The following is a 27,949-nucleotide window of genomic DNA, read 5'->3' on the forward strand; positions in this document are numbered from 1 at the left end:
GCTCTGCCTCACATAAACCGGGATTTTGTTCCACAGCATAGGGAGTCTTTGGGTGATGAATCTATCCCTCCAGCACGTCCTATTAATAACCGTGTCGAGGTTTAAGTCTCCCGCCCTTTTGGCTCTGAGGGATCTAGATTTTTTGAGATGAAGCATGTTCATCAAATCTGGGTTTGACATGGCCTTGTATGTCAGGCATAGGTCACCTCTGAGCAAGCGGTAAGCAACTGAATATAACTGGAGTTCTTTCAGTCGGGCAGCATAAGACAGATTTTTGAGACCCTTTATCCTTTTGGTGAGGAACTTTTGTGGCCTCTCCAGCTGCTGCAAGTGTCGGGTCAGATACATTCCGAATGGGGCATTGTACTCGATCATTGGTCTGATGAGTGATGAGTATAGGGAGACTATGACTTCCCTTGATCTAGATGTGAATCCCTTCATGATAAGGTGGGCAATGTAGAAGGTCTTCCTAACTACTTTAGCAATATGAGTGTCGAATGAAAGGCTACTGTCAACCTGGGTTCCCAGGTCCCTAATAACTTCTTCTGTGTTCAGGGATTGCCACCTATATGGTAGCTAGGGGTAACCTTATTTTTCCTGAAGGGTATGACTATGCATTTCTTGGCATTTAACTTTAGGCCATGGCTCTGGCACCAGTTATCCGTTTCTGTGAGACCCTTCTGAAGGATATCTGTGTCGGATGTGTTTTCAACTACGGCCCAGTTTGCAGTCATCTGCAAACTTTGTCAGCCATAACCCTCCTGTGTTTGCTTGTACTTCAGAAAAGTAGATGCCAAACAAGAGTGGGCCCAGGACTGAGCCCTGTGGGACACCACTTGTGACAGGCTTTGAGTCTGACATGGCGCCAGCAACTCTGACCCTGTGGGTTCTGTCACTCAGCCAGTTTGCAACCCATCTTGTAATGTATGGGTTTACATTTAAGTTTATGAGTTTTTCAATGATACCTGAGTGAGGTATTGTATCAAAAGCCTTCGCCAGGTCTAGGTAGGCTGTATGGACTGCCTTTCCCTCGTCAATGGCCTTGGTGACTGTTTCGAAAAAGTCAACCAAGTTTAGAAGGCATGATCTGCCTTTGACAAAGCCAAACTGGGTTGGATCCAAAGTCTGCAAGTTCCCTATGTCTTTATTTATGAGATCCATTATGATCCTCTCCATGGCTTTGCAGATAAGGCTTGTCAAGCTAATGGGACGGTAATTTCCAGGGTCGGTGGAGGCACCGCCTTTGTGGAGTGGGACCACAGTTGCTGTGCGCCACTCCTGGGTAATATCCGGAGGTGAGACTAAGATTAAACAGCTGTCCTAACTGTGGGTTTAATTCCTCGTTGAGTTCATGGAGCACACAGCCGGGGACACCATCAGGTCCCATGGATGCTGTGTTCTTTGCCTTGGAGAGAGCAATTCTCACCTGGGCGTTAGAGATGTTTGGGGGCTACAATCATTTGGTATAGATATCTCTCCTTTAGGGGAGGGGAGAAGTTTGCACTGAACCTTTCAGCCAGTATGTTGGCAATGTCTGTAGGATCAGTAATCTTCACATCATTTTGAACTAATTCTGAGCATATCTGGGAGTTTCCTCCTAGGTTTCTGACATAGCTAAAGAATGCCTTATGGTTGTCTTTAGAGTCCTTAGCTATTTTTTCTCAAAATTAGCTTTGGATGATTTTATGAGAGCTCTTAGCTTTTTACTTATAGTGATCAGCGGTGTCTTACCTTTTAAGGATTTTGCTCTATCTTGTAGTAGCTTTCTCCTTTTGTTGTAGAGTTTGTTTATGGCTGGGGTCCACCAGACTGGACGCTTGCCTTTGGTACAAAGAGTCTTTGTTTTGCTTGGGATTGCCTGATCCATGCAGCCCTGCAGGTGCTGGTAGAAGGCATTTGTAAGTGATTCAGCGGTTTGAGTAATGTTAATCGCCGGCTCAGGGGCCTTAAAGGAGACCACACTAGTCTTTAGAAGTGTGAAGTCGGCTTTCGAGAAGTTCTTTACTGTGGTCTTTTTCATTTCGGGTGGGGGCGGGATGAGGACCTCCAGCGAGATTAGTTTGTGATCAGATCTCACCAGTGAGGGGTATACTTCCGGCGTTGAACATTGTGCTCCCATGTTCTTGATGATGAGATCAAGTATGTTTTCTCCTCTTGTGGGGATGGTGACTAGTTGTTCCATGGCATTTGAGTTTATGAATTCCAGGAACTTTTGGGCTAGAGTGTTTGGGCTTGAGTAGTGTTCCCAGTCTATATTAGGGTAGTTGAAGTCACCTAGTATGATGGTGTTCGGAGATACATTTATCCCCGCCAGTGTTTTCAGGAAGGCCATATGAGGTTCCTGAGTTTGCGAGGGTGGCCTGTAACATGCTACAAATTGCAGAGCAGTCTTGCCTATGGTTAATTGCACCTGGATGGTTTCCGATGCATCGTGTGATGCCACCAATCTTGAGGTGTGGGTGTCCTTGATGAATATGGATACCCCTCCTCCTTTCTTGGTATTGTCCAGGTTTTGGGGCCGGAACGCATGATATAAGGTAAAACCTGATAGTGCTGGGGTGCTCTCAGGAGCCTTGAACCAGGTTTCTGTCACAGCACAGACATCGATGTTCTCCATACTGAGAAGGGCCTCGAGTGCGTGCATCTTGAGGTTGAGACTTCTGGCATTGAGCAGCATTACCCTTTGTTTTTTTTCTTTGTTTTGTTCTAGGGTGGTAGGTTTAGAATTTGAGCCTTGCCTAAAAAAGGCACTATGGGAGTGGCAAGAGCCTTTGCCAAAATCCGGAATCCCAGGGGTGACAAGTGCAAGCCGTCCCTTGCAAAGCAGCATGGCTTGTCCAGCATGTCATCCCAGGCAGACAGACATTGGATCCCCTTTGAATGACACCAGAGTTTAAGCCAATTGTTAAAGCTGATCATCTTATCTCTGTATTGTGGCATCATTCTTGGTGAAGGTAGGATACTGCTCAAGGTCAGGGTCATACCTGCTTGGGCTACATAATCAGAGAGCTCCTCTATGTCTCTTTTCATGTAGTCCAAGGAGGTACATCTCAGGTCATTAACACCAGCGTGGACAATGATTGAGTCGTACTTGTACCTGCTGTTGAGAGACCTGAGTGCATGCGTTATGTGGCGGATTCTAGCACCTGACAGACAGCTTACTGTGACCTTCTCCTTACTCAGTCTGGTGAGCGGGACGTCAGTGTGTCTGACTATGGAGTCACCAATGACTAGTGTGTCTGGCATTGTGTTTGGCCTTAAGGGCTGTGACTGCTTGACACTCTGACTGTGTGGTCTATGTGTTGCAGGTGTTGTGTTCTGAGGTGTTAGTTGTTTGGGTGTCTGCTTTGGTGGCCTCTGCTGTTTTGGTAGATTTTTGATCAGAGAATCCGAGTATGTCTTTGTGTGTTTATGTGTATGATTTGAGGTTGTGATGGTATTATGTGAGACTGGTTCTATAGTTTGTGTGGTTGCCTTCTCCTCCTGTCTGGTCATGCCAGTCCTATGTTGAGAGAGATCAGCCTCCAGTTTGGCCGTATAGTTGCATCTCTCGCATGTATTTGTGTTTTGTGGGAGGAGGAGAGGGTTGTCTGTGTACATGAGGCAATTGTAACATTGCCTCAATATTCCCAGGTTCACCAGCTGAGCAGGAGAGGACATTAGCAACTGATCCCTCGACATGCTAGAAGGAATAGACAGAAAAACTTAAGAAAAGGTTCTGGGGATGTGGGTGACCGAGAAATGGGGTTTGCTTTTTTGGGGTACTTTCTATAACAAGAGTGCTGTATCGAGGTGATAAGTACTGTAGGAGCAAGTGCTTAGCTATACAGATAGAGAATAGTCTACTTGGGAGTCAAGTAGAGATAATTTATAGTTGTAGGATACACTAAATAGGACAGTAGTATACTTTGAGGAAGGTAGTTTTAAGGGAAAATTTGAAGAGCGGACTTTAGGTAGCCCTAATAGTTTAAATCTGATTAACCGGCGCTGCCCTAGTGTGCAACGGTAGCAGCTCCGCTCTAAATCAAGGCTAAAGCGCTAACGCGTGCTTTATAGCAGGGGGCTGGAAAAAACAGGAAATGACCCAAAATGGCCGATGAATTACTAGTTGCTGCTTCTAACCACTCCTCTGAGGACAAACAAGCAGCTCAGTACTCCCCACTCCCACTGGTGAGTAAAGAAACTGCCTCTGGCCACACAAGAAAATGGAGGAACACAGAAACCAAATACAAAGCCCAGGGATCAGCAGAATCTGATCACTGGAACAACTAGCTAGGAAAGTTTAGGAAAGGAGAAATATTTTTTTGTTTTTTTTTGATTTTTTTGCAAACAGACAGAAAAAAATGCAGTAAATGCTTTGTTTTCGACTAAATTGCTATCAAAGGCTGGTACACTTGAGTGTATTAGCCTGTTTGTTACTTTTAAGCAATACTTTAGCCTTGGTCTATGGGCACCACACACTATTACCTGCAACTAGACATGAACACACCAAACTAACATATGCTGAGGCAGTCAAAAACCTAAAGCCTCCTAAGCTAAAAAGATAAAACATCAGCAAAAGTGCACAAGCATTACATCACCCTCCTTATGCATTGTAAATAGTCATCAGGCTATAGTGAGTTGACCATCTACAACTAATAGTCCTGTGGCTACAAATAGAAATGTCCAAGTAAAAGGTGACTCAAGCGCACTGAATCCATACGTACAAGACTGGACAAGGACAAGGTTAAAATTACAAAAAAATAGATAAACAGGTTGTCCACGGCTGAAAAATCCAATTATACGTTCACTTTCAGCAGAATATTCTTTAATAAAAAACAAGAGTAAGTGCTTTCATGATCTAAAACAGCTGATCGCTTCTTCAGACTCATTAAAGACAGTTAAAGCATTGGTTTTTAAACCAAATATATCCAATCAAATGATACTTTTCTATGACATCATCTAATTAGTTAACTAATTCAAATACAACAAATATACAAGTAACTACCTTAAACCTTATTAAAAACAATTTGAATATCCTATAATACACATAACATATATAAAAGATTAACACATAAAACCATAAAATAATATTAAACTATTTAGTGTTTTAATGGTCTAGATTTTAAAAAAAGGTTTCAGAGAGACAGCATTATTTAATCCAGGGGGCTTGGCGCTTACTCTTGTTTTTTATTAAAGAATATTCTGCTGAAAGTGAACGTATATTTGGATTTTTCAGCCGTGGTCAACCTGTTTATCTATTTTTTGTCATTGTCGCTTTGAGGTGTAAACCGGGCGTTAATCCAGTCTTCTGAACTTTTTTCTGTCAAGGTTAAAATTAGTTGTTTCTGCAGTACTAGGGTCCCTGATGGTACAAGGGGTTGTTATGCACCTGTATGACATCTTACAGGTGCATAACAAAGCTGTTTTTTTTTCCAGCTGTGATGCATAATCATAGTACTCCATATACTAAAAATAAATAATGGCCTGTTTGAAGGAAGGGTTAACTACCTCTTCAATCTCCTTTAAGTATTCATTCTTGTGTTGATATTTCTTCAGTGTTCATTTCTATTATGTATTTGTTTGTGTGTTTATTTGTTTAACAGAGTGAGTGAAATGGTGCTACTCACTCCATTTTTTTAGTCCTGACTTATGAATGCAGGCAAGGATAAATACAACATGTATATGGGCAGTTTAGTTTATTCATTCAACTAGCATGTTTTTGCTGGTGGGGAAACTGAAGAACTCAGAAAAATAAAAAGCATGAGACAGGTAGAGAGCTTGCAAAACTCCACATAAACAGAGGCCATAGGTCATGCTCTATCCCTGCGACTCTAAATATTTCCATTAAGCTGTTATGCTGTTCACATTTGAAAGCCTTATTGAATAACTTCATTTTATAAGCTTTCCATCAGACCTTTTAACTGACACACTAAGGAAATATGTCTGTATATATTCAGCATTTCTTCAAAAGTACGTTACACTTTTTCTTTTCTATGTATACAGTAATTACCGAAACATATTTTATTTCATTAGTAGCTTCTTAGTGCCTTATGTATAAATAAATGACATTTATCTTGAAAATAGAGATTGACAAACAGCACTTCTGTGTATTGCATAAAAGCTAGAAACATGTTGGAAATGTAATGGAGTAACCATAGATGAAGACAAGGAGAATAAGCAATGGAAAAAGTAAATTACATTAAATGTAATTTGGACAGAATTATTGTTTCGAAGTTTTCCATTAAGACTTGGTGGCGTTTTACTAAAGACAGCTATGTCAGTACATCTGGCAGGAAGTTAGTATCCCTTTGAGGCAGTTGCTAATTGTGTCTGGCTTTGGATATCTGGCACTTGAGATTTCCTTTCTCTAGAGTAGAATTCCTGTGGGTTTAAAGGCCTTTATTTATTACAGCATTGCGGCTATGTTACCTGATTTCTCATTAATGTACAGCTCCATAACTGACCTCTAGGAAGTGCAGAGATTTTGGTCTGTATCCTCCATATACTTCCCTTGTAGAAACAAGATAGCTCTCAGTAGTTCTGAAATACAGTAAAGTTACTTTCGGGGTTGTAGTCAGAAGTTCTTGACTCGTACACCAATGTGCACCCCAACTTCCAAAATGTACCTTCCCCAACAAATGCACAACTACATCCACTGACCAGTAGACCATTTTGCTGCTGAAGCAAAAGTTCTGAAATAACAGACTTAATTAAAAATCCAATTGAGCCAACCAGGCATTTAAAAAGCCTTCTGCAAAATGTATAACCCCAAACATAATAATGCATGCTAGCTTTTTTTTTTTTTAATTTGAGCAGGTCTTTTTACATGTCATTATGTATGTTTTGTGTCCTTGCTATACCCCTGCTTACATATGTTGTAATTTATGCTCAGCTTGGCAATAAATTAGATCCCACAGCCTTTTGTTCTAGTGACACTGCTATTTCCTGACATCATGCAACATTCTTTTATGCTTTTCATCTCTGATAATTTATCAGGTAGGTGCTGCAGTCCACTGTATACCATTCTCATCCATGACCCAAGAAAAAGGCATGTGTGTAGTACAACAGAACTTGGAATAAATTAAATATTTTCAAAAAAGTACCACCCCAGGCAACATTACTGTAGGACATTAAAGGAAATTCAGACAAAGTAAAGCAATGCTGAGCAAATTAGTCAGCTAATACATATTGTACTAGCTAATACAGCCAAATTAATATAAGCAAACAAATGAGAAATATTATAGGCATAAAAATATGTCTTGTTTGACTAGTACAAAGCACAGACAAAAGTAAAATTATGCCTAATCTTTAGCCAATAAGTAATATGACAACTAAGGTTAAAGTTCAGCCCATTGCTATCAAATTAAAACAACCTTAATGGGAAGTATTTTTCAGTTATTCGAATGCTTATAGTGCAGCTTAAGATATACTGGATAAACTAGTGGCATAGCTAGAGTTTGTGCCACCCAGGGCTGTCTTTGAGTTTGTCACCCCCCCCTCACAAAACTCATGGTCAAATGGAGTCCCCCATAGACAGCCCTACCTCTTGCAGCCATTCCAGTGTCCCATTACTTGGGTATTTATCCCCATTTACACTGCAATGTGCACACTGTTTTATGCTTTACTTCTACAATTATTATTTGTATTTCATTTAAAACTTTTATTTTAAATTTTATAGGACAAACACTTATAGACATCTGCTAAACAAAGCAATACAGTCTCACAATGAAAACAGACAGCATTAAATCTTCTCTGCCCTTGATACTCACATTCATTATACAGCATTGAAACTCACATTCAAAGAATGTGCATCTGGCCAGTGGCGGATAAAGTTTACCTTTTGGGCTGTTTTCAAATCATAGGCTCCTTGCACACATATTTAGGACCATGCAAACATGCATGTATTCTTTGATTCACCATCCTGATTGTATTAAATTATATTCCTTTATATAATACGGCACACTTGTCAGAGTGTGTTTTACATTTGTTGTTTTAAACATTTTTCCAGTAAGCAATGCAACAAAATGTATGAACCAATAATGACAAAACTGCTAATTTCAGAACAGTTACATCATAAACGTCTACTCAAACATTTGTCTTTGCAATCTACCAATATCAGTAAATATGCACAATCTCCGCATAAGTAAAAGTCATCTAAATAATTCCATATTAAAGAGATCTGTAACTAATGAAGAGGTTGCTGCTAGCAAACAACTTTATATTTCTTTGTTTCATATACAAATAAAGTGCCTGTTGCCCTTGAAGAATAAATTGACCATGTGCCATTAAAAAAATGATAAGCTAGTAATACTGAAAAAGGGAATGGATGGCAAACTGATAACAGGTTCATAGCTACTACATATCTCCTCCAAATGAAGACATTCTCAGGACTGAAGCCTCCTCTCCCTTTAAAGTACAACATTGTATAGTATCAACAATCCATCTACATACTGTAGGAGTAGAACCTACAGCCTTCTGTATCAAAAACAAGTGTACTACCTCTTGTGATACTAACAATGCAAAAAACTTGGCATAAGCAGCACTACACTTCTCTTCCTCTAAAGCTCTCAGCTCCTTGTAAAATCCACTTGACACATAACTATATCTCTAAACTTTGCAGCTCAAGATATTCGGAAAAAGACACACTTTATTGGGGGGGGGGGGGGACAAAGGCCAAAAACCAGGACCCATTTTAAACTTTGCTTGTATAATCTTAGAACGTTGCTAGAATAAAATGTTTTGTGTTACCATGCATTTCCTGAATGTTAGGAAGACTGAAACTCAAATGCCTATCATTATTTAAGAAATTCACTTCTCACTGATTTGCCAGGAAACCACAAATTTTAAGAGAAGATGACCAAAAGTATGAGACAAACATTCCAGATATTCTGTGAAAATCTGGACAGTTGAGAGCTATGGACTCAACTCCTTGAATTACAGGTGGTGGTACATGTAGAGAATTCAGGCTCTTGTTTCTTGTACCTACAGTATGGAGTTTGAACCTGAGTAACACAGACCACCAGGTATACCTAACTGGGGCATTTTACACACACACACACACACACACACACACACACACACACACACACACACACACACACACACACACACACACACACACACACACACACACACACACACACACACACACACACGCACACACACACACACACACACACACACACACACACACACACACACACACACACACACACACACACACACACACACACACACACCTTAAATGATTGATGCAACACACACAAATAATTCTCCTTACTTGGAAAAATTGCATGGGCAGACAAAAGAAGAACAGGACAATACACACACCGATGTGATGCGACTGGACCAGAAGAACAGGATGTGATGCTAATGGACCATTCTTAAAGAAGAACACCTTTAAAAAGCTATTTTTTTTAAATTAAACTAAATGTGACAATCCCAAAAGTGCCACCAGAGGCTGACTGCCCTTCTCAACCCCCCTCCAGCTACGTCATGTGACAGTCCCAAAAGTGCCACCCAAGGCAGACTACCCCTCTTGCCCCTCCCAGCTATGCCACTGGGATAAACTAAAGGTAAAAGAGTAGCTTCATTCATGCAGAATTTTGCAATAAGAGTGAACAAAGTGCCATTCTGGAGATGTAGGCTTTGCATCAGAGGTTGGGGGCAATGTCAAGTGCTTTCCAAAATATAAAAGTAGAATGATATATAGCTTAGAACCAGAACTAGCAAGACCATTGTCCACTGACAGTTATTTATTTATATTTGTTTGTTTACTAGGGTAGAGCAGTGATCACAAATGATCACCTAGGCTGTGATGGCAAATCTTGTGAGCCAGGAGCTTTTGAAATGCTGAACCCAAAATAATTCAGTGCACTTCACATGAGCAATGAATGCAAAAGCAGTGTCTTTGGTTACTCGGATGTTGGTGATCACTGACATGTCACCCAAAATGTCATGGCATGTGTCATCTTTGACACGTGTGTCATAGGTTCACCATCACTGAACTAGAGGCACAGTCTGGGATATATGAACTATAACAGACAATTGTACATCAACATGGGATTAACATGCAAAATGCATGAGTACAGGGAACTGTACTTATTCACAGAAGTCAAAGTATATAATACATTCATATGGGAAAATGTGCATTTACATAAATATTTACATACGTGTTGCAGTCAAAGAAATGTATCAAAACCAAAATAAATATACATATTACAGAAAAAGCAAGAAAAAGACAAAGGAGGAACAGATGGAGTTGGAGAGTACGCTTTAGTGTAGATGGCTATACTACTGCTCCACAAATGCAAGTTTTCTGAGCCTCAACTCCCAGAGATGCGTTCCTCTGAAAATGTTAGCATTTCCATTTTTAATGTCTTCATGGAAGTTAAGGGATTTTTTTGGATGTGTGCCAACTTTGGAGTTGAAGTAGGTCTTTTTAGAGATGTGTCTCAATGAATTTTTGAGAGGAGTCCAAAAAGAGCCTTGATTTCAATCCGATGTGTACTTCTATTGATCATACCATCAACATATAGAAGTAGTAGAGATTGGCATAAATAAGGGGGAGAAGAAAGATTTGTTAGATAAGAAGTCTTTGAGCCATCTGGCAGACTCAGAGCTGATGCCAGTGTCCTAGAAATGGATGGCACTTGACAGGTTAATAAGCACAATACTGTCTGGATTCACCTATTCACTGTGGGTAAAGCGTCATCAGCAAGAGTCCAAATTGCTGTCAGGTTGCTTCTGACAGCTCAAAAGCCATTATGTTTCCTAGAAAGCAAGTGATGTTTTTGTAGATAAGTGGTAAGTTTATTATAATGACTTTTTTTCTAGAAACTTTCCCAGGTTACTTAGGCTGGCTATTGGACTAAAATGATTGCAGGGTGTTGGCTTGGTATCTTTAGGTGTAGGTGTGACAAAGGAAGATTTACAGATGTCTGGCATAGGATTGGTGTTGAGGCGGAGGTAATAGATATGTTTTAGTTGGGTGGTAATGTTGTGTCTGCAGTGGTAAAGAAACCATGGGCAAATACTTACAGATCCAGGAAGAAAGTCTAGTGGGATTTGTAATAGAATGGGGGGGGAGTGTTCAGGGACATGCACAAGAGCAGATGCACTGATGGTTAGCTCCGTAGTCAGGTTTAAATATTAATATTTAATAACTCTACCTGATCTTCAAGTCAAAAACATTAAAAAAAATTGAAGTACACCTTCTGACTCATGCTAGTATGTAGTGAGCAGTGACAGCCTTTTTGTCTTCTTGTTGTATTTAATATCCACCAAGGCTGCAATCCACATGGTGTGAATGGTAGAAGATAAACAAACATGACAAAACCAAGTCTAAGGCTGCAGAGTAGCAGCAAAAAAGAGCCTGGATTTCAGTCTGCTCTATGATACTATAGATCTTTGTTACAAGACATCCAGAGAGAGATACAACAATTAAAATCTACAGGAAAACAGACCAGATCAGAGGTAGTTGCACTATATCAGAAGATATAGCAACAGTTACAGGAGCTAGTAGAACAGCTAGATTTTCTAAATGTCTGCTAAAAATAACAGATATTACAGACTGGTATAAAAAATTAGAAATCATAAATACATGACATAGAAACTTTGCATAAGTACGTAGGAATACACCCCCCTACCATATTCAGGACACAGCAAGGTGTAATTTAACTAAAGCGATTGAATTCTGTCAAGACTGTTTTGGAAACAGAAACAGATGAATTTGTCTTTGATGGTTAAAATCACAGTGGTAAGGCTGTGTATTCCACCTAAAATCCTATTCATCACCAGATGTTCATAGGTTCATAGGTTCATAGGTAGGTACTAGGCTATCTGCCCGAGGGCATTTATAAGCCTAGCCAGAGTGTGTCAGCTTTTGCCACCCCATTGATTAATTAACTGAGCCTCTGTCAAGCAGACCCAATGAAGTGATCTCAGGGGTGTATTTTCTGTTACCCATCCACTCGTCAAGGTTTCTCTTGAAGAGTGTTAGTGAGGGGCTCTGCCTAATGTAGTTAGGAATTTTGTTCCAAAGCATGGGGAATCTCTGTAACAGGAATTTATCTCTCCAGCATGTTCTATTTATTGTTGCGGCGAGGCTTAGCTCACTAGAGCGCATAGCTCGCAGTGACTTGGATTTCTTTAGGTGGAGCATGTCCATCAATTCTGAGTTGGACATGACTTTGTAAGTCAGGCAGAGATCACCTCTGAGCAAGTGATATGCTACTGAGTACAGCCAGAGTTTTTTCAGTCGGTCTGCATAGGACATATGTTTGAGGCCAGTAATCCTCCAGGTGAGGTACTTTTGTGGTCTTTCCAGCTGTTGGAAGTGTCTTGTGAGGTACATCCCAAATGGTGCATTGTACTCTATGATAGGTCTGATGAGTGATGAGTAGAGGGGCACTATAACCACTTTATTTCTAGATGTGAACCCTTTAGTAATAAGATGGGCCACACAGAAGGATTTCCTAACTACTTTGGCAAGATGATTGTCAAAGGAGAAATTACTATCTACCTGGGTCCCTAGATCTGTTATTACCTCTTCTGTATTAAGGGGGCTGCCACCTATGTGGTAATTCATGGGTGTTTTGTTTTTCCCAAATGGGATGACTATGCACTTTTTGGCATTTAGCTTGAGGCCATGACTTTGACACCAGGTGTCCGTCTCAATAAGGCCTTTGTGGAGGATGTCCGTGTCAGCCGGAGAGTCAATTATGGCTCCAAGTTTGCAGTCATCGGCAAACTTGGTTAGCCATAGTCCTCCTGTGTTTGCCTGTACTTTTGAGAAGTATATGCCGAACAGTAGGGGTCCCAGGACCGAGCCTTGTGGGACACCACTTGTGAATGGTTTAGAGTCGGACCTGGAGCCTGCTATTCTTACCGCGTGAGTTCTGTCTGTAATCCAGTTGGCAACCCATCTTGTGACATAGGGGTTTATGTTCAGGCTGGTGTGTTTTTCTGTAATACCTGAATGAGGAATAGTGTTGAACGCCTTGGAGAGTTCAAGGTAGGCTGTGTGAACCACCTTTCCCTCATCTATGGCCTTGGTGACTGTCTCAAAGAAGTCAACCAGGTTTAGTAGGCATGATCTGCCCTTAACAAAGCCGAACTGGGTCGGATCAAGTGTTTGGAGGTTCCCAATATCCTTGTTAATGCATTCCATGATGATGCGCTCCATAGCCTTGCAGACCAGGCTAGTCAGGCTTATGGGGTGATAGTTACCAGGGTCATTTGTGGTCCCTCCTTTGTGGAGCGGAATAATGGTTGCTATGCGCCATTCTATGGGCATGTAGCCTGTGGAGAGGCTGAGGTTGAACAGCGTGTTTAGGTGGGGGGTTAGTTTGTTCTGTAGTTCATGCAAGACGCATCCTGGGACATCATCAGGCCCCACTGATGCTCTGTTTTTGGCTTTTGAAAGGGCTGTTTTCACCTGTGCATCTGTGATTTCCAGGACACTACACTTTTCTGGTATTGTTGTGAGCCCTTTTGGAGATGAGAGGGGGGGTGAAGTTTGCACTGAATCTATCTGCCAGGATGTTGGCAATATCAGTAGGTTCAGTATATTTTGTGCTATTTTGCACTAGCTCAGAGCATATCTGTGAGTTGCCACTTAGATTCTTGACATAGCTAAAGAAGGCTTTGTGGTTATCTTTCAAATCCTTGGCTATTTTTCTTTTGAAGTTAGCCTTGGATGATTTTATGATGGACCTTAGTTTCTTACTGATACTGATCAGGGATGTCTTTCCTTCTTGGGATTAGCTTTTTTTCTGAACTAGATTCATCCTTTTATTGCATAACTTGTTTATGGCAGGGGTCTACCAGACTGGTTTCCTTCTCTTAGGGGAGTGAGTCTTGGTTTTGCTAGGGATAGCACGATCCATGCATCCTTGTAGGTGCTCATAGAGTGCATTTGTAAAGGATTCTGCATCTTGGGCAGCGTTATCCTTTAGCGTGGAGGCTGTGAAACTTACCACTTCTGTCTTAAGTAAGGTGAAGTTTGCTTTAGAAAAGTTTTTCATTGTGGTTTCCTTGGTTGGGGGTGGTGGTGGGGTGTGGACATCCTGAGTGATTAGTTTATGGTCTGATCTAACCAGTGACAGGTTGACTTCCGGTGCGGAGCACCTGTCACCCATGTTGGTGATGACCAGGTCCAATATGTTTTCACCTCTGGTAGGGGAGTTTACCAGCTGATCCAGGTCATTTGAGTTGATAAATTCCAGGAAGAGCTGAGCTTGGGAGTTTGTACTTAAGTAGTTTTCCCAGTTAATGGTAGGGTAATTGAAATCGCTCAATATCAAGGTGTTTGGTAGGACCTTCATATTTTTCAGTGTATCCAGAAAGGCAGAGTGGTGGTCCTGGGTCATTGAGGGGGATCTGTAGCAGGCCACAATTTGCATTGCAGATTTGCCCGATGTTAGTTGCACATGGATGATTTCAGAGTTATCATGCTGCACCACTAACCTGGAAGTGTAGGTATCCTTGATGAATATGGATACACCCCCTCCTTTTGTGTTTCGGTCCATATTCTATGGCTGAAATGTGTGGTATGAGTTGTAGCCTGGTAGTGCTGGAGTGCTCTCTGGAGCCTCGAACCAGGTTTCAGTTACTGCACAGATGTTGACGTTCTCCATACTGAGGAGTGCTTCGAGCACATGCATTTTAAGATTTAACTCCTGGCGTTGAGTAGCATAACCCTCATTTTTTTATTTGTGCTGTTTATGGAGGTGGGTTTGATTTTTGAGCTTTGCCTAAAAAAGGCACTATGGGGGCAGCAAGAGCCTTGGCCAGTATTTGAAAGCCTAGGGGTGACAGGTGCAAGCTGTCTCTTGCGAAGCAACGTGGCTTGTTGAGCATATCGTCCCAGGCTGACAGACACTGGATCCCCTTTGAATAACACCAGAAGCTTAGCCAATTGTTGAAATTGATCATTTTTTTCTTTATACTGAGGTATCATTCTTGATGAGGGGAGGATGCTACTCAGGGTCAGGGTCATACCCGCCTGGGCTACATGATCAGAGAGCTCTTCCATGTCTCTTTTCATGTAGTCCAGAGAGGAACATCTCAGGTCTTTCACACCAACATGAACAATGACAGAGTCATATTTGTACTTGTTCTGGAGTGACCTGAGTGTTTGTGTTATGTGGTGGGTTCTGGCTCCCGACAGGCAGCTAACAGTAACCTTCTCCCTGTCCAACCTAGTGAGTGGAACGTCAATGTGCCTGACTATAGAGTCACCTATTACTAGTGTGTTAGGTATGTTATTTCGCCTTAAGGCCTGTGATTGTGCGGCACATTGATTTTGTGTTTTATGTGTTGTCTGGTTTCTGACGGGAGGTGCAGGTTTTTTGGGTGTCTGCTTTGGAGCTCTCTGATGCTTTTGCATGTATAACAGCTTTAGCTACCACCTATTAACTGGAAAACTAGAAAAAAAATAGTAAATTTCATATGGAGTAACAAACATTAATGGGTAGTCTGGAAAAAGTTAATGATAGAAAATATGAAGGACTAGGCCTACCTGACTTTACACTGTATGACCATTCCTCTGATTTATTACATTACTTCTAAGCCAAATCTATTCCTAGGCTGCTGTGGGTTATCCCAGAATAAATGTTAACTGTAAAGCAGTCAGCAAATGAACCCAGGGAAAATAGAAGGAAGATCGAGGGGGTCATCAGGTTAAACTAATAGCACTACTTCAATGTAATAACATGAGAAGTTTCTATGATACCCATTGGAATTACATTTGGGCACCTGTGGTTTTGGTGACACTGAATTGAAAGTGATGTACTATTCTGGTCAGACTTAGTTGGTCAAAGGGGTGGGTGTTTTGAAACTCTGTTGGAATGTCAAAACAAAAATGGAGGTCTGATATTATTTTGTTGGCAATATTTACAGTTAAACAGTGGGTTCCAAAGGCTGGAAAGGGGAAACTATATTTGATTTAGGAAGCAAAACCTCAATCCCTGTTAATCTCCAATCTGTACAAATAGCTGAATGGTTATAGTGCTCTGCTGCTAGATTTGGAAAGCAGAACATGGGAAACCCCACTAAACTGCCACATAGATATGAACAACTGGACAGACATGTTATATTGTACATAAACTAAATGCTGGTTGCCTCCCGTATGTTTCACAAAATTCAAAGTCCTAACATTCTGGCATGCAACTCCCAGGAAAAATCTCGATAGGGTTTGGGTAATGGGCAATAATGGTGATATGGACACATTTCTGCTGGCTATATTCATATGTTGTGGTCCTCTTCATACGTTATAAGAATTTTGGTTACAATAATAGATGCTTCTGCTTGGGATTATATTCTTCCTCTTCATCTGTAAAGGAATTCTTTAGGATTTTGGGAACTGAAACTATACAAACCCATTGTAATAGGAAGGATGAAAATTGGTTTCTGCAGCTACCCTTGATTGTTATGGCAACAATTTTTCGATATTGGAAGACATTAAAGTAGGTAGTGATCTGCACTTTTATATGAATAATAACTGCAATGCACTTAAAGAACAGAGTGACTATGAGCTACTGAACTATTACTGATGTAAATTCTTGTTTATTTGGGATCACATGGTTCAAGATGGCATTACGTAGGCATTCCTTGTATTGTATTGTATTTAAGGGTTGATTTGTACTGTTTATAGTGACTGTTCATATCTTATCATAGTTAATCATTGTTAAATATAGAGATTGTGGCATTTCTGTTCACATAATAGTGTCATCTTAAACTGCGCATTTTTAATAAGAATTTTGTTGAAAAAAGTAAAATTTGCTGTGCAAAAAAGTATAGGTAGAGTATGCTTACTATTTTTTTGAGAGAAATTGAAGGGTGGAACGAATTCTGTGGGGGCATGGTTCCCTCTGAGGAGTGTGTGTGTGTGTGTGTGTGTGTGTGTGTGTGTGTGTGTGTGCACGGGTGCGCACGTGTGTGTGTGTGTGTGTGTGTGTGTGTGTGTGTGTGTGTGTGTGTGTGTGTGTGTGTGTGTGTGTGGACAGCATCCTCTCAATTGGTGGGTTGTTGTCTTTGTGTGAGAACTATACCATTGGGGGATGGGTTTTGCAACTTTTTTGCTGCTGCCCACCCAGTACATGTTCCAGTGTCCACATTACATAGCCCACAATTGCCACCTACTGTAGAGGGACCTGTAGACACTCTGCAGCCCTATAAGCGTTGTGCCATGTGCAATAACTGTGTGACAGTATGTGATAGATAACAAGATAGGCTGCCCATCTAATCCTTGGATATTGCTCCCTACTCGGGAATCATACACAAACACAGTCAGGCAGGCAGCCACACCTACATTAGTAGGTAGCCTGCAAACCAGCTCACAGATAGAACCCACAGTGTGAAAGCAGCGGACCCCATCTCAGACTGCTGTTGTGGACCTGGGTTCCCTCATGATATCCACACCTCTGAGGACTAGCCCAGTACAAAGGCAGCTTGGCTAACAATGTTTGCAGATGAATACAAGGTGGGTGCTTTTATTATCCCCCCACGGAAGGTTGACATCCTATACAAAGGCCTCTGAGACTTATGAGTGTTGTCAGAACCCTGGACATAAGCTCAATGCCAGATGATGTGCCACCATCCCCATTGGGTACGACATGGTTCCCATAAAGTAATAAGTTGATGGTAGTCCACTGAACACTGATACTGGTATAACGGAACTGGGAACACAGGTTGATAGTGAGCTGTATGGTGACCACCACAGTGCCACTGTCTTCTGAATGTCCTATCATGTGTCATTACACCTGACCCAGGGTGTGGAATCCAGGTAGTAAAAGGACAGTGTTTCCCTGTACACACCCCTCGGTAGGCCAATCAATGTGTACTATGGCCCATTTGCCATGTACCCCACTGGACACCAGCAACAACAAGAGAGTCTGCAAATGTACCTCACAAAGAGGATCTTAGGTACTACACACTTGCCCCATATGGACAGACTCCAACAACTGCGCTGAATCTCTGTCTCATATTGCCTATGTAAGTGCGATCTCTGCTTAACATATACAGTCATGTCTGACCCAACCCTGTCAGGAATTCTACATCCAAGGACAACAGTCTGTCACACAACATGCCCCAAATACCCCAACCCCATCCTCACAATCAATAGGACATGCTGGAGGGACAGGTCCACAGCCTAGAGACTGGTCATGCCATGGAATAGACAGCACACACATGTCAAGCCAAGCACAGCACTGGCCCTCTACAACAGATATCAGGAGGAGTGGATGTGGAATAGAATACCCACCCTGGGGATCACTACAGTGACTATACACAGTATACACACACACTGGGGAGTATCATCAGGTGGCATGATGCCAGTGTATTCCCATGGGCTAGCCTTGTAAAGCCTCCATGGCTTTGTAAAGCCTCCACCAATGACTCTTTGAAACCATGCATCTCAGGACTGTCAAGTGTGTGTGTGTGTGTGTGTGTGTGTGTGTGTGTGTGTGTGTGTGTGTGTGTGTGTGTGTGTGTGTGTGTGTGTGTGTGTGTGTGTGTGTGTGTGTGTGTGTGTGTGTGCGCATTAATGTGTTTGAGAGTGTTTGTAAGTGTGTAAACATGTGGGTGAAAGTAGTTGGTGGCCCATCTCACCCAGTACAAATACCATTGCCATACTTTACAAGTGCTGTAGATGTTATTCACTATATAGGTACCTTGGGACACTCCACAACCTATAAGCTCTGTGGTGTGTGCGTGAACTGCATAACACTATAATACCAACAACCATATAGCTAGGGCTTCTAATATGAGTCCTTGCAAATGTGCGTGTGTGTGTATTATTGTGTGTAAGTGTGTATATGTGTAGTTGCAGTATTTTGTGGCCTCTCTCACCCAGTACATCCCCAATTGCCTTGATTTGCAAGGCCTGGTGATGTCCCTCACTGTAGACGTAGGGTTGGACAAGTGAAACCCCATAATCTCCATGGTGTGTGCGATAAATGTGTAACAATGTAGTAACAATGAATAGATAGGTAGGGGTTCTACCCCCACTCCTGGCAAATGTGTGTGAGAGAAAAGTGTGTGTGTGTGTGTGTGTGTGTGTGTGTGTGTGTGTGTGTGTGTGTGTGTGTGTGTGTGTGTGTGTGCGAATGACATCCATTGGATGGCCGTGGATTCATATTTATGCCATTGTACACACATTACATATTCCTAAGTCTACTGGATGAGGTCTGCTGTTCACATCAGCCGTAATGGTATCTGTACACATTCTGCAGCCCTATAAGCCCTGTGCAACAGCATGGAATAGTATGTTACAAATAATAAGATAGGTTGGTCTGCTAATGTCAGTACTGGCAAGTGTGTGTGTGTGTGTCTGTGTGTGTGTGTGTGTGTGTGTGCGTGTGTGTGTGTGTGTGTGTGTGTGTGTGTGTGTGTGTGTGTGTGTGTGTGTGTGTGTGTGTGTGTGTGTGCATTGGTGTGTACAGCAGTGTTTGGGAGTGTGTACACTTGTGTGTGACAGTAGTATGAAAACTGTCACACCAACTACACCACCCATTGCCATACCTTACAGGAGCATGTGATGTTAAACACTATACATGTATTTTGGAAACACAACACAATATGAGCTCTGTGCCCCCTGTGATAACTAGCTAACACTGTACCACCAATAACTAGATGGGTGGGGGTGTCAAACCCAACACTGGCAAACTGGCAGTCGTTATCGTGTGTGTGTATGCGTGTGTGTGCTTGTATGTGCATGTGTGTGTGTGCGTGTGCGTGCGTGTGTGTGTGTGTGTGTGTGTGTGTGTATGTGTGTGTCTGTGTGTCTGTGTGTGTGTGTGTGTGTGTGTGTGTGTGTGTGTGTGCATGTGTGTGTGTGTGTGTGCGTGTGTGTGTGTGTGTATGTGAACAGTATTCTCTGTGAGTTGCATCAACACAATACCCTCTGTGTGTGTGGTATTCACAAACTTTTGGTGTGTACCACCCAGGACACTTACCATTGTCCACTGTACAAGAGCTGCTGACATCAGCTACCATGCACTCACCTGTATACTCCCCTCAGAACTATCAACCATGTGGCACATGCAGTAACTGTTATACAGATTTGTCACTTGTGTTCAGCTGTACCCTGGATATGACACAGTCAATATGTTACCACAGTGTCACATCCCTTGTAGGAAAGGACATCAGACAAACATCTGCCTGACACATAGACACCTAGAGCACAAACATAATATATTATGGAGACCACAGTCAGTCAGTGATAATAACAGTAATAATGCATCATGGCTGGACAGCTACACATTCTGATGTGTAACCATTAAACAAGCTGGCTGAAAACACTTTACACAGTATTACATTGCTAACCTGTATTAAATTCACCCAGTGCATCGGAACCATGTTAGCATGTCCCTGCATTGATGGTATGGATGACAGGGATGTGACACCGGTGTCCTCATATGCACAGGGTGTGGTGTGGGTTTGCCAGAGGCCTAGGCTGAGCCAATTGGTTGACATCATGTGTGTGGGTTGGGGGTTGTGTATTACATGGGCCATTCAGAGTTGGTGTATGTAAGTATGGATGTGACCTAGCTGTGATGGTGATGTGTGTGTGTGTGTGTGTGTGTGTGTGTGTGTGTGTGTGTGTGTGTGTGTGTGTGTGTGTGTGTGTGTGTGTGTGTGTGTGGATTCACACAGTTCTGCCATGTTGCTGCCCTATACAGGGGTATGTTGGACAGCTGTGGGCCATACATGGCATGGTATACAGTTCACAGTGTCCGGTCATGGACATGGGAACTAGGCCTGTCAGGGGTTCCACTGGCACCACCAGACCCAAGGCCAGACTGAGTAGTACTTTCTGATGCTGACAGTTGTCTGCTGGATCTGTGTCCCATTTGGGACTGGCCAGGGCCACATGCCCATGGCCTGCTGTGTTGTGGTTGCATTCGTGCTCCTGGTATTGCCACTATGGAAGTGGGAGTGACATGTTGCATGCCACATAGACCTTCAGCTGTTCATGGTGCTGTTGTATGTCCATGTGGCTGATGCCCAACTCCCACCACATGCTCCAACACAGACATCCCATGGTCAAGGAGTGTCACCATCTCACCCAACCGTCTATCCATGACCCCAGCATAATAACGGTGTGCATCTGCAAGATCATGGATGTTGTCACACATATCAGGAAAATTTGCTATCTGGACCCTGAGAGTCTGGTGTGACCTTCCATACATGCCTGTGCCTCCATGACGATCTGAAACATGTGTTTGGTGACACCTGCTGTGGCACCTCTGGAAGGCCCATGATGGGCAGCAGTCCTCCGCCGAACACCCCTGTCCATCCGCCTGTGTGGGACCTTGCCTGTTATCCAGCTATGGCTGGTGTCTATAAACACACTTGCCCTAGTCACCACACTTTCCTGTCCCATGCCACCACACACCAACTATCCCTCGTCTATGGCCACTGGTGATGGGGCATGTGTGGGCATTGTGAATGTGTGCAGGGATGGGGTGGACAAATGTGGGATGCCAACCAATGGCACAGATTCAGTCCCTGACAACCCTCACTATGCCTATCATCATTGTCAGAGTCTGCTGAGACACTGACATCAGTTTTCAAGCGGGAGGGACCCTGACCCCCATCGTCACCTGTGAGGGGAAGACAATATCTTTAATTTAATACCTGTACAGTATGGTTTACTTACACACACACACACACACACACACACACACACACACACACACACACACACACACACACACACACACACTCAGTTACAGGTGAGGTGCCACAAAGATATTACACAGACCTCACATTAACCAACAGTTGACATGCATGACACATGACCCTCAACATCATGCATTGGAGTCATTCTTTTACCTTTTCACTAACAATCTACATGTCTGTGATGCTTGAGTTGTGTTAGTAGGTGACGTCCCTTTCCCTAGAACACACTGCACCCATGTACACATTATTGCTGTGCACCTGTATAGCACACTGGCATCTACTGTAGACTACACCTCACAACTGTACAAATCATTGCTGAATGTGCAGATGTCTAGTACTTACATTTGCTCTGTCCCTCACAACCCCTATTTGTTTGTCTGACACATAACTGGGATGATATGAGGACTGATGTCACCAATTAATGACATACATTTGACCTGCACATCTCATCATCAGCAGTGAATGTATGTGCAATCACATCCGGTTACAACAATGACCTTCTTAGTGTAACATGGATATGATAAGTGTACACACCAGCCTCTTTTATGATATAAAATGAGACCACAGTACTGCATTTCAAAACATTACAGACCTTATATGTGACATATGACCTGTGCAATCCAATCAAGAAACAGACAAATGTGTTAGTTATGAAGATACTTACTGAGATGCATACAATATTGTGGTTGCATAGCTATGAACAACCTTAAACCAATGCTTGGTTGAAGCACCTGTTAACTGCACTACAGCAGTCATACTGCCTGGAAAGGGGTATATTAGCATGGCACATCTTGCCTTGACATTATTTGGTGGACAGTCTTCCCTACAAAGGTCCCCCAACTCTGCAAGATTGCAAATCCAGCTCATGTGCACAGTCCTTGGAAGTCACACTGGGGGTTTACTATTGGTGTTGAGTCTGGGATTTCTCTGGCCCAATTCATAACCTTGATTGTGTTCAGATAGAGGCATTCTTAGCTAGCTTTGGATGTACACTTCAGTTCATTGTTGTGTTGGAAGCTGAAACCCCTCTCCATCCTCGGGTGTAGTGTAGATGCTTGATGGCTGTTGCACACATGTGTTATTTGTAACTGTTCAGAATTCCCTCCACCATGTCTACAGGCCTACTTCTAGCTAATGAATAGCAACCCTAATGCTGAACACTGCCACCATCAAACTTCAACGTGTGTATGGTGGTCCTCAAGTGAAGTGAGGTGTTGCTTGTGTACCACACGTAGCTTTAGGCCTACTGTCTGTAGGTTTGAACGTTGGTCTCATGACACCATTACACATTGCAGCACATGCCTTCGGGAGACCTGATGTCATGTTTGGCTACCTGTACACAGCCCTGAATGGTGTTTGGTGTATGTAAGTGCTTCTATCTACTGACACCTCCCCATACGCCAGACTTATGCAGAATCCAGGTGATTGGCAAGTACTATTTCTGTAGTACATGTGGCAACAGAGAGTTTCGAAAGTACCTCAGTGTTGCTGCATGTCTCCTGGCAGCCTCCCTGACCAGTTCTCAAGATGTCTTATCATCTGTTTTGGAAGGACATCTGGTTCTTTCAACTGCACCATTGTCCCATATTTAATCCACATTTTGATGACTGTCTCCACTGTGTTCTATGGTATAGCCAATGTTGGGGACACTTTTTCTATCCTACTCCTGACTGATACCTTTCCACAATGAGTTCCCTTCAATGCTTTGTAAGCTCTCTGCCAAACATGTATTTTGCTGTAGCAGGCAACTGGATACATGTCAAATGTATACTACTAGGACAGTTGAACATTATTTGGGGTAATCAGAGTCTTGTTTATTGATGGCATGTGTGTAACCAGAGAGAGAATGATGTGATTACTGCAAAAGGTGGTTTCTGTGTGTGCACATGTATGTAACTAGTTTATAGTGCATTTCTTATGTTTAATATTTACCTCCCCCTAACAGATTTGTTTGTTTGTCAATAGAATTGTAGAGATTATGGGTCACATTCAAGGTGGGAAATGTTTTGACAATATATTCTGTGCTCTCACTGTTGTGTAGTTTATAAACCTGGCATTTCAACAGGGGTGTGCACACTCTTGATATCCACTCTATGTAGGTGTTCAGACAGCTGTTTTTGGTAGGCATGGACAGAGGGTCATAACACAGATGCACACTTCTCTGATTACAGCCTGATAATCATCCCTATTCTACTACCCATATCATTGTCATGGCAATGCAACAACCAGTACCTGTAAACATTTATGTCTGTTGTATGTACTAAAACTGATATTATACACAAGTAGAACATGCACAACTAATTTACATACATAGATAAGTAAGCTGAGTGCATAGTAGGCTTTGCTATCACAGATGTCCCACATTCATATCTAGGCTGTTATGTTACAGTGTCATTGTTAACAGACCTGACAATGGTTTGCCTAACATAATACAAGTCTATGTGTAAGTGACTACAGATATCAGGCACACATGTGCTTATAAGACTGTGCAGTTGAATGGTATGAACTCACTGTATCACATGTATTTCAATACACACTTCTGCAACAGTAATTTACTCTGCACATGCTCTGTATAGTTCTGTTATATTTACAAGACAAAATGTGTATCATAGTTATATGCACAGGTAACATATGGATATGTACAACATCACAGTAGGTAGCCTACCAGTAGCACAGTCAGTGGTGTTTGACAGACACTCCAGTAGTTGCCAAATGTCATCTGTCCTTTCCTGGGGTGAGTCAGAGGACTAAGCTGTGATCTATGTTACTACAGATACAGCCATATGCTATGCCATCGGTGCTGTTCAGCAGTACATCAGTACAGCAAGTCTTGTTGAGAAACATATTCTTTCAAACCCCTATTTTCCATTATTACAGACCACCTACTGCATTCAATTATATGCTTACTTGTTTCACATACCTTTTTTATTATTTCATGGATTTTTCAGAGATGTATCTGTTTTAATCATTCAAACTGGAACAGCTTTGAAGTAATTAACTGTCTATGACAGAGGTGTTTTGAATAGAAGTCAGCTTGTCTTTTGTAGGCAATGATCATGATCATGTGATGGCCTGTGTACCAACTGGTGTTCCCCAGTTGCCAATTGCTTGTGGAGCAGCTGTGTAGTTATTCCAATAGCCAATGTCATGCCAACATACTTCTATAACTGAGTACTCCATGTGGGCGTTGGCCCTTTCCCTTACCTGTGAGGAAGACACCCTGGAGGTGTGTACAACAAGACTTGTGGAGACAAGCCAACTAAATGGTGGAGAAGGTTCAAGACTTAGGAGCAGAATGTGAGTATTGCTGTTATATGTATTGAATACAGCTAGTTTAACATGGTTTGTCTGAACATGCTACTTCTGCATGGGTTTCAGTCTGACAAAGTTGAGGGCCTGCATAGCTCTCAACTGCAGGGCTATCCACATAATGGCCAAAGGTTTGCCTGTTATGTTTGGTCTGTTCTCCAGACAGGTTTTGTCCTTGGCAAATCAGTAGCATACTCTGGTGATTGTAATCTATAAATGCTAACATCCATTTGTGTTTCTGGCTTTATATCCCTCAGAAAATATATGTTGCAACAAACCCTGTAACACCCTGTAACACCAGCAACATACTCAGTGTATAACAGCAACATTTCAAGTATGGCCATGTGTTTGGGCCTCTGTCCCCCAATTATGTCAGGCTTTGTCCAGATGTCATACAGTAGGAGTTTGATAGGTATATGGTCTATCATTATTTAGTGCTGTCATTCCTGCTGAGGTGAAAGGCTAGAAAACATGTGGAAGTCTCTACATTCAAGAGGTCTGTGTATAGAGAATGCTCTTGAATGCCCTTATAACATATTGTATATGGGGAGAGTAACAAGTGTTTTAAAACTAGGCTGTTAGAAAATGGGAGACATATTACTGATAAGAAAGAAGACAGTTCTATAGCTGTAAATTTGAATAAATCTCACCATGGAAACAGTAGTGGGTTACAAGGTACTGTTTTGGAAATAGTTTGTTTCTCAGTTTGATGAAACGTTCATAAAAGAATAATTGTTATATACAGAATCAGTTTATATTTTAAATGTGATATTTTATCCCCTAGGGAGTTAAATGAAGAGTGTAATTGGAGGCTGTGTATTTAAATGTAATTAAGTGTTAATTGCTTCTTGTATGTAAGGCAAGTATCTCTTGTAATGTTTACTCCTTGAAGGCTTTGGCCAAGACATCAGAGTATAATAAACTTGTGTGAATTGCTGGCTGGTTGCATTCATCTTTACTATCTTCAGTCATTTTAGTCATTTTGCTAAGAGGTCGTTGTATGATTTTGTAGCAGCGTACTGTTCACTTATTATTTGGACTGTGGGGGGGGGGGGCAGATGTGAGTACCATGGGTCCTTTTGTATCCAACTGTGCATGCTGCCGCAGTTATGGGTTGTCTATCAGCAGTATTATGCTTGTATGGGCATTCTGAGACATATATATATATATACGCACACACACACACACACACACACACACACACACACACACACACACACACACACACACACACACACACATAGAACGTTCATATGAGCGAAAACACATAAGAACAAACTTGCTATGGGGGGCTGTGCCCCCTCACCCCCCCTGTAAAAATATATTCCAACTCTGAGGTCACACTACAGTGAGGAAAGGGCAAATATTCCAATCCTCACTGTACCATGACCCCAAAAAACACAAGTTCGTTCCTGTGCGTTTTCGCTCATATGAGCTTTTGGCATTATTACCATTCAATATGGTAATATAGACCCTATATATATATATATATATATATATATATATATATATATATATATATATCAGTATTTATTGGTAATATATCTACATATTGTTATACACATACATGTATCTTCATACATATCTATCTGTCTATCTCTCTCTGTATGTATATGTTTCTTTTCATATATATATTTGTAGATACCAATCCTTCCTGATTGCAGTGTCACTTCCCTATTGTAAACTGGTTGTAATGCATGGTATGTTTGAAAAAAACATCCAAACAACATGCAGCTCAGATGGCTTAGTGGTACATTAATGTTGCTTTAGTCTACAGGGTCCTGGGTTCAAAACCTGCACGGGCTGTTTATTTTGTTGCAGAACAAGGGCTGTTGGATACAGAGTGATTAAGGCAGTTTTGAGAGGCTTTAAGTGGGTTTGAGTGATAGTATGTGGTGCTAACGTATGGTTAAATGAATAGGCACTTACACTATTTAGGCTTTGGTTAGCGACGCTTCCCAATGTGCAAATCTGCTTAGCATTCACATTTAAACCTACTAAGCATAGCTCAGCCCTGGTAACCATTGCTCACATTCCAGTCTGATAAAATAGCAGGGTAATGACATCATTTAATGTGTATTTAATTTCCTGTACATAACATGCTTCTATGTGCTGTCATTACAGTAGCAAGGGTTGTGAATATACTGTATGGGACACTTGGGTATACATGGGTAGTATCACTTTTTTTTGTTTTTGTTTTGTTTTTCTAATACATGGGTAGTATCACTTTTTTTTGTTTTTGTTTTGTTTTTTTAATACATGGGTAGTATCAAATGTTATATGCCCTCACACTTGCATGTTACACCAGCTACAGTGCACTGGTTGACAAAAATAATTTAACACATATTGTATTATTAAATTAGTACTTTTAACACTGCTTTTCCATGTAAAATTAGATTGGCTATTGTAGTACTCGAACCACGCATCCCTGCATGCAAAGCTGGGACTCTGAGTACTACACTATCTTGTTCTTGGTGTTTGAGCTGTATGTGTTTATGTATCTCCTATTGGATATTAATATGATATTATTATATTAACTGTAGACTACTATGTTTTTTGGCCATGTCATTGGGACTGCTGTCATGTAGTAATGGCATACATTTCAGTTTCAGACTTGTATCCTTCAAAACATTCATCCTAATGCATTACCTGTTGCCTATCTACTTTCTGTCTGTCCTCTGTGCAGATGTGCAGATATCAGGAATTGCTCAGGCCATACAACTATGTACGTGCCTACATAGTATTGTGCTGTGGGCCTGGACACTGCTGCTATTTCTAACATGTGAGACATTCCTTCATGTGGGCCTTGCCCCCTTTCCTTGCCTGTGTAAGGGACATTACAGAGGTGGTGGGCTACACATTCCCAGACAGTAGGTGGGAATACTTCACAGGATAGGGCATTTGGAGATAGCCCAACAACATGGGGGACATATCCCCAGAGTAGTGAACAGATTCTATGTCATCAGTGCTG

This window comes from Protopterus annectens, chromosome 6.part0 (assembly GCF_019279795.1).
Source record: "Protopterus annectens isolate FY-2018-M chromosome 6.part0, PAN1.0, whole genome shotgun sequence".
Classification (NCBI taxonomy): domain Eukaryota; kingdom Metazoa; phylum Chordata; order Ceratodontiformes; family Protopteridae; genus Protopterus; species Protopterus annectens.